The sequence below is a fragment of the Corapipo altera genome, unplaced genomic scaffold, assembly GCF_003945725.1.
Source record: "Corapipo altera isolate COAL_440 unplaced genomic scaffold, ASM394572v1 61176, whole genome shotgun sequence".
NCBI lineage: Eukaryota > Metazoa > Chordata > Aves > Passeriformes > Pipridae > Corapipo > Corapipo altera.
In genome coordinates, this window is record NW_020886228.1 from 1 (window position 1) to 7,075 (window position 7,075).

Consider the following 7,075-nt stretch of genomic DNA (forward strand, 5'->3'; position numbering starts at 1 on the left):
ATTTCAATATTTTTTGCCCTTTGACCACTCTGGAAAATTTGTACAAATGTGATGACTGTAGGAAGTCAATAACTAATCGATCCCAGGTTTGGGGGGGAAAACTGGAATCTTTATTGAACACGCATCTCACAGTTTAAGGGTCTTGGGGGCAGGACATGTTAATGAGGAGGATGGATTATGCTAAATTGGGGATGGATTATGCTAACTAGGGGATTACACAATTTTCTGCTACAGTTACACAATTGGCTAATATTTCCTGTAACAAGGATTACATGAGAGGGAGAGAGAACAAAGGGGTTTCTACATGGCCTGATAACATCATCCCAAACTCTTTCCATATCTTGCTGCAGGAACCAAGCCAATCAACATAGTTAAATATCAATAGGTGTTGTGAGGAAGCATCTGATCCTCAAGTGGTGGGATTTCTTTCAGCCCCTGTTGTCCATGGCCTGCTACATAATCCTTTTGTGCTGATATCCGAGTTTCAGATTGCTACATCTCTGCCTTTTTTATTTTCTTGTTGTAAAACAAAAAGTCAAGAAAAACTTTGGTCAAACATTTGCTGGGTACAGGAAAGCAAACAAGGAACAAAATGCAAAAGAATACAAAAATTCCAAACAATGCCACAATACTTAATCTTTTCAACCATAGATCAATATTAAACATGTTCAGCTAGTTTAAACAAACTACCTAATCCATTCTCGTTGTTCTCTTTCAGCTGATAGGTAAGGCTTTTTAGTTTGTCGATGCCTGAACGATCACTGTTCCTTTCAGAATTTATTCTTATCTTTAAGCTATCTTTCTAAAAATCTTTATTAGAACTGGTTTATAAGGAAGTGACTTTGAATCAAATAAGTAACTTTGATGACTTAAAGGTTTGTGTGTTCCTTGGCTTTTAAATTTTACCTAAAAGTGTTTTTAATACAGGGTTTGTTCTTGAAAACCTTTATTCAATCTCTGCAAATGAACAACTCCATTCAACTCAGGGTCATGCACCTTCTGTTTTTCATCTCAGGGTGCTTATCTATATATGAGATAATGTGGTTTGTGTATTTTGTGAGCAAACCAGAACATACCAATGATTATACGTTCACACATTTACATGCTTTCGCACAAACTTTATCACATGATGGCCATCACCATGCTCTCACACAAATAGACTTTTGAGTTTTATTTTACTGTGTCTTCTACTTATGAAATGAGAAATTAGCGTTCTTGTTTGTTACCTGTAGATTAGCAATATCTAACTATGTGTTTCTTCGGTTCTTGAATTACTACTTTGATGAGAATATAACCTGTAAAACATAAACATATTTCTGCCTCATGTTCAATTTAAAATTCAAAAACGTATAATTCCTTTATAAGCATTCCTATAGTTCAGAGGTAATATACACTCCCCCTATTTTCAAAGCAAATATGCATCTCCCGATGTTAATTGGCTTTGGATCTAAGGAGAACTTGTCATAGGTATTACAAAACCTAGTAAAAATTTTCACAAACACAAAAACTTCATTCTACTAGGGACTGCCATCTAGGTGAACAATTTTAGAAAACAATTAGCAAGGTTACTCTTGAATTTGTTTACATTATTAGACATCATCACTTATTTAAACCAAGACTTGCTGATTGAAGTGTCTGAGCTAATTAATAAAATCTTTGTTATGTCCAGGCATTCATCTAAAAACAATTTTGGCTATTAGCTATGGAAGGATGTCTTCGTTGTTTGCTTTCTTCGCCTTTTCTTTTTTCCCTTGTTTGTCTGTCTTGGCTGGAGGTGAGGGGGGTGGGGTGTGCTTGTTTCTGGGTCTCTCTGCCGGCAGCGCTCTGCTTGCCATAGTTCGAAGCTGCTCACTTGCAGTCCTGCTGCAGTGTGACGAATTCTATGTGCGTTCCATTTTTTAAGTACAGCCATGCACCTCCACCGGGAGAGAAGGAGCCGCTTCTTCTTCCAATACCGTGTCAGCTCTGGACTGCAAGCTTAGAAATATTAGAAGCTGGGGCTCTCGACCTCACACACGGCGCCATTTGTAGGAGGTCAATAACTAATCGATCCCAAGTTTGGGGGTGAAAACTGGAATCTTTATTGAACACGCATCTCACAATTTAGGGTCTTGGGGGCAGGACATGTTTATGAGGAGGATGGATTTTGCTAAGCTGGGGATGGATTATGCTAACTAGAGGATTACACAATTTTCTGCTACAGTCACACAATTGGTTAATATTTCCTGTAACAAGGATTACATGGGGGGGAGAGAACAAAGGGGTTTCTACGTAGTCTGATATCATCATCACAAAGTCTTTCCATATCTTGCTGCAGGAGCCAGGCCAATCAACATAGTTAAATATCAATAGGTCTTGTGAAGAAGCATCCGATCCTCGGGTGGTGGGAATTCTTTCAGCCCCTGTTGTCCATGGCCTGCTACATAATCCTTTTGTGTTGATGTCCGAGTTTCAAATTGCTACAGATGACCTAAAGTCTTCGACTTTACCACAGATGTCTGGGCGGTGTTCTGAGACCCAGACTTCTGTTCAGTCCCAAACTGTTGCCAAGATATTCCAGGCCAGCTGAATGCAGAAGTGGACTTGCAGCCAGATGTCCGCTGACAGCGCTGCTTGTGACTGCAGATTTGCTTCTATGGCTCTCCAAAAGGAGCTTGGTGTTGGCCTCTGCAAGTCTCTCATCAGCTCTGAAACATTAAGAAGCACACAGAGAGTCATCTTTGGCAGTAAGGCTTTTGCAAAGTTACCCTCCACGTCCTTGACTACTACTTGACTTCTAAAAGCCAAGGGCATTAAGAGTGTCCAAAACAAGCACATCCTTTGATCTGAGCTTGTTCAGAGGACCTGTGTTCTGCTTTCACACATTATGCTGGTGAGATGTAAAAAGGGGATTTTAGAAGGAAAATGCACAAGGAAAAAGGAGTCTTTTATTACCAGTCCAGAAAAGCATGGACTTACCTTTCCAGTTTCTTGGCTAGGCTTTTTCTGGTTTTTGCTTCCACCAGGTAGAGCTCTTTGTACTTTTCCACTTCTGCCTGGGTGGATTCTTTTTGAAGAGGTCTGTCTTGTTGGGTGTTTTTTATCCTGTCCAATTGACTTTTGAGATCTCTACTTCTTTCTTCTGTTTTCTCGCTGAATCACAATGATGGCTGCGAGGACTTGAGCTCTTTCATGCTCAAGAATCAAAAGCAGTCAATCTGCTAGGCAGAAAAAATGGATGTGGTTCTTATTGTGAGTGCATAAGAAACCAAGACACCAGCTATGCATCAGTAAACCAACAGGTAAGTGCAATGTGCTTGACATCCATTTCATAGAGTTTATGAGTTTACATTCCCACTGCAAGGAACATGTTTTCACATCTGAAGCGGGGGATGGGAAACCATAGACTCACTGTGAACACTGAATGATTTCCAGAGCCTCTCTATAGCATTTCATCCAAATCCGGTAATTTTTGATTAAAGAATCACGGTGCTCCTCCATTACTCTGGAAAGGGGATCCTGGTCTGTCGGGAGTGAGGACATTGCTGCATATGAAAGCTGGAGAAAGTAAGAAGAAATATGTGACCCTCCAGAGGATGAAACCCCTGTATGAAATTGTCAAGAAGTTCAGACCCAATGCGTTTCAAGTTTTACAGTTGTGTCTAAATATTTCTTGTAGTTTTTCCCTTGTTTGTACCCTGAAATTGTTGTATGAAAAATGCCCTTGATTTCTGTATCCTTAGGCCTTACTGCCTGATTGGCCAAAGTTTTCTGCATTGCAGTATTTCCTTTTATGGCCACTCTTTCCCTAAAATGGATAAACCCTACCCCCTTTTTCCCTTATATAGTTACACTTTGCATGCTCCGCCCTAGCCCCTCCCTTTCTTGTAACAAATTCTATCCCTACCTTATATAAGCCTTAACCCACCTCCCTAAATGAGCCATTTTTTACACCCTCACCCCGAGAGTGGCAAACCTGTTATTCCCACAGGGACCGCGTCCCTGGTCCACATGAAGATTTTTTGAAGATCCAGCAGATCCACTTGTAGGTTTAGCAGTGGCTGGGGGGAAAACTGACAAGATTCCTGGTGTTACTTTTACAGCAGACAGGGCAAAATAAGGCACGGCAAGAACATGACAGGCAACATGAGAGACTGCAATCTAGACAGAGACTTTAAAATTTCCAAGGGAATATAACAACGGAAGGGCTAGGTGCAAAGGAAGAAACCCATTTTTTCCACAATTGCTTATCCGTCAACAGCATTTCTAAAGCAAGTGGAAGACATTCCGGGGGCTACACACTGCACACCTTCAGGCAATCCACAAATGAATCCTGTGCTAAACAGCGCCCTGTAGACCTCTTCAACCCAAAGTCTCTGCTTTCCTTTTATGTCCAAACCAGTGATTTATTGGCACACTACTACTACACAGCACCAGGCACTGCAAAGCAGTAACTGCTCTCTGGAGGAACAAATTACCATGGAACAGGTGCATTTCCTCTTTTGACAACTGGCCTCAAATTCTACAGCATGTTTTATGCTACGTACGACAAGCACTGAACTGATATTTGCTGAAAAAGTACTGAATAATCTTTCCCTAAAGACAGATTATTTTTTGTCACTGATCTTCTTGCTTATTCCAAAAAAGACTGCACCACCTAAGGTACCAAGACAAGCCATGAATCATAGAATCATAGTAAAAATCAGGAACCAACAGCAAAGAATGGGTATGGTACGGTTTAGTCCTGAATGCCATTGGTGTACATGGGAGGGGAAGTGATGGCTGAAGCTTATACTTATCTTGTGGCTGCTTTGCTGTTTGTGCTTGAGATGAACTCTAGTAAAGGGCAACTTCAGCTTAAGCCAAGGGTTTCTTTGTGCTTTTTTTCAGGCAACTGCATAACATTGTACGCCACATTTTTGGTAAGCAGGAAGTTTTCACTTTCAAGTCTCAACTGGAAGGCTAGCAGAAAAGAAAAACCAAAAACCTACTTATCACAGGAACTTGATAAAAATGGCTCGAGAGCTGTCAAGTGTTAGAAATAGTCACCTTTTTCCTTAAAAACCCTCCTAACATAATGACACATTACCTTGTTGAAGTTCTCTAGCGATTTTTGCATCCCTTTCCTGTCGTGCCTAGAATTATACAGAAAATACACAGTTAAGACATAGTATTTTCAGAGTTAAGAGGTAAGATTTCAGTTGATTAAGCCATTGTTTTACTCACACCCTTTCGAGGAAGAAAACTTTAGAACTTGATATGGTAGTAGAGTTCGAAGCAAATCCCAAGAAGACAAACTGTATATAGTGAGAGTGAACTATCCTCAACTCCTCTGTTGACAACAAACTAAATGTCTCCAGAAGTTGCAGTCAAGGTCAGAGAGAACTTCAGGGGACTAAGTCCTACCAACAAAAATGCAATAGGAAGGGGAAATGTTGGGGTCGAAGCAAGCCCCCAAACTAAGAAACAAAACCCCTCCAGACATCAGTCATTGAAGAGGGGGGGAATGTCATACATAGTTGTTCATCAACTTCCTTGAGAGTACGCTCAAGGCTCTGAGACACACATGGCCTGACAAGAAACTGTATGGGTGCTGTTGCAGTCAGGACGCTGAGTAAGAACAGTATCACCATTCTCAGATCTAGTGCATTCTTTTCTTGGAATCAACTCAACTGTTTTCCACAAGTAGATCTGGGCAGCAGTTGTTGCAAAGCATTGAAGCAGCCTATATAGCGATTTGAACTACACATCTGCATAAATTAGCAACTGGACAAAACAATGAGCCATGAAATAACCTGTAGAAATATTTAATTTCTGTAACATCCTTCAGGGAAGCCAGGAAAGCAGTGAAGGTTTCTGTCTTGATACTGACAAAACTTTGAGATGCCCAAAGTTTTCTTCTGGAAAATCACAATGGAAAGGACGAGCTGAAGACTGTTGCTGTAATTCAGTTTTAGGAAGCACTGGGTACTCCCACTGTCCTTCCCTTCACTGTCTGTTTTCCCTGTTCTTTTTCAAAAAAGACACAGCTGTCAATTCTTTCCTTTCCAACTAGGGCAGCTTTTTTCCTCAAACAGGAATGGTTTCCTCCTCTGCCTTTTCCTTGTTTTAACATCTTGCTGCCATCTCTCTGTCCTTTCTTTCCCTCACTTGTTCCGTGCTCCCTGCCCCTCCTGGTCTTCTCCTTTTCTCCCTTTTGCATTGGGTCCCTGAAGTTTGCTTCCTTTCTAGCGCTTGCCTGCAGAATAGTCCCTGCAGATGGTACAGCACTAATTACCTCACGAGTTCTTTCTGTAATGCCTGTCCACACCTCTGCCCTCAAAAACGTGTTCACAGCGGTACAGAAAAGTTCCTGTCTGTAACTGCCGCTGCTACGCATTACCTACACTGCTTGGCCCCTTTTCATCTCCTTGGTGTTTTTGTCTTCAATCAGGTGCTGTATGTAGACACCTTGTTGAAATGGGTTCTTTCCAATGGAGGTGAGGGGACCAGTGAACTGAGATGGACTTGAAAGTGAACAAATGCTTCTCACATTCATCCAACAACTAAACACACTAACTCAACAGAGAAGCTTGGCCATGCCTCAATCCCATGCTACGTGGCTGTGCCGCTGATTACAACTACTGGTGTGTGGTTTCCACGTCTCCTGGTATAATGCTCTGCATTCTGGAAGGGATGGGCTATCACACTGACTGCTGATTACAGGGCATACTTGGACCAGTGCTATTGCAGAGGTTGCAGCATTGCTGCACAATTAGAAGGCCGTGAAGACTTCCCAAGGAGTAGGTTAGTTCTGCTGTTTCATGTAGTAAGACGTAGCAGGAACTACAGGAACAAATGCCTCCTATCCATACTAACATATTAAAGCAAGGTCCAGTGCAGAAACTGCTAGAACAAAGATCAATGATGAAGAAAATGGTGTCTCACAGATGTCTGGTGGCATTTGGCACTCATGGTGACATTAGCCACTTGAAATAGGTCACACATACCATACATGTAAATTTAGTGTAGAACTTAGGTGGGGGGTTCGTTCCCCACAGTGCTCTTTACCACAGTTTGTCTTGTAAAAGAATGTAGTTACACAGCTCATTGCTTC

At 41.5% G+C, this 7,075-nt stretch overlaps 1 long non-coding RNA gene across 5 annotated transcripts; it reads right to left on the reverse strand.

Moving 5' to 3' along the window:
* Positions 1-2,463: 2,463 nt before the first annotated feature.
* Positions 2,464-7,036, reverse strand: LOC113941091. Of its 5 annotated transcripts, none has more exons than XR_003525596.1 (5): positions 6,130-7,036; positions 5,069-5,114; positions 3,956-4,941; positions 2,959-3,537; positions 2,464-2,687 (listed from the first exon to the last, which is right to left on the reverse strand). It is a non-coding gene; the product is annotated as an uncharacterized LOC113941091 (long non-coding RNA). The 5 variants fall into 5 exon arrangements; XR_003525594.1 differs by lacking the exon at positions 6,130-7,036 and adding an exon at positions 5,208-5,222; XR_003525597.1 differs by lacking the exon at positions 6,130-7,036 and having other exon boundaries at positions 2,959-3,197; positions 3,392-3,537; positions 5,069-5,083.
* Between the last annotated feature and the right edge of the window lie 39 nt (positions 7,037-7,075).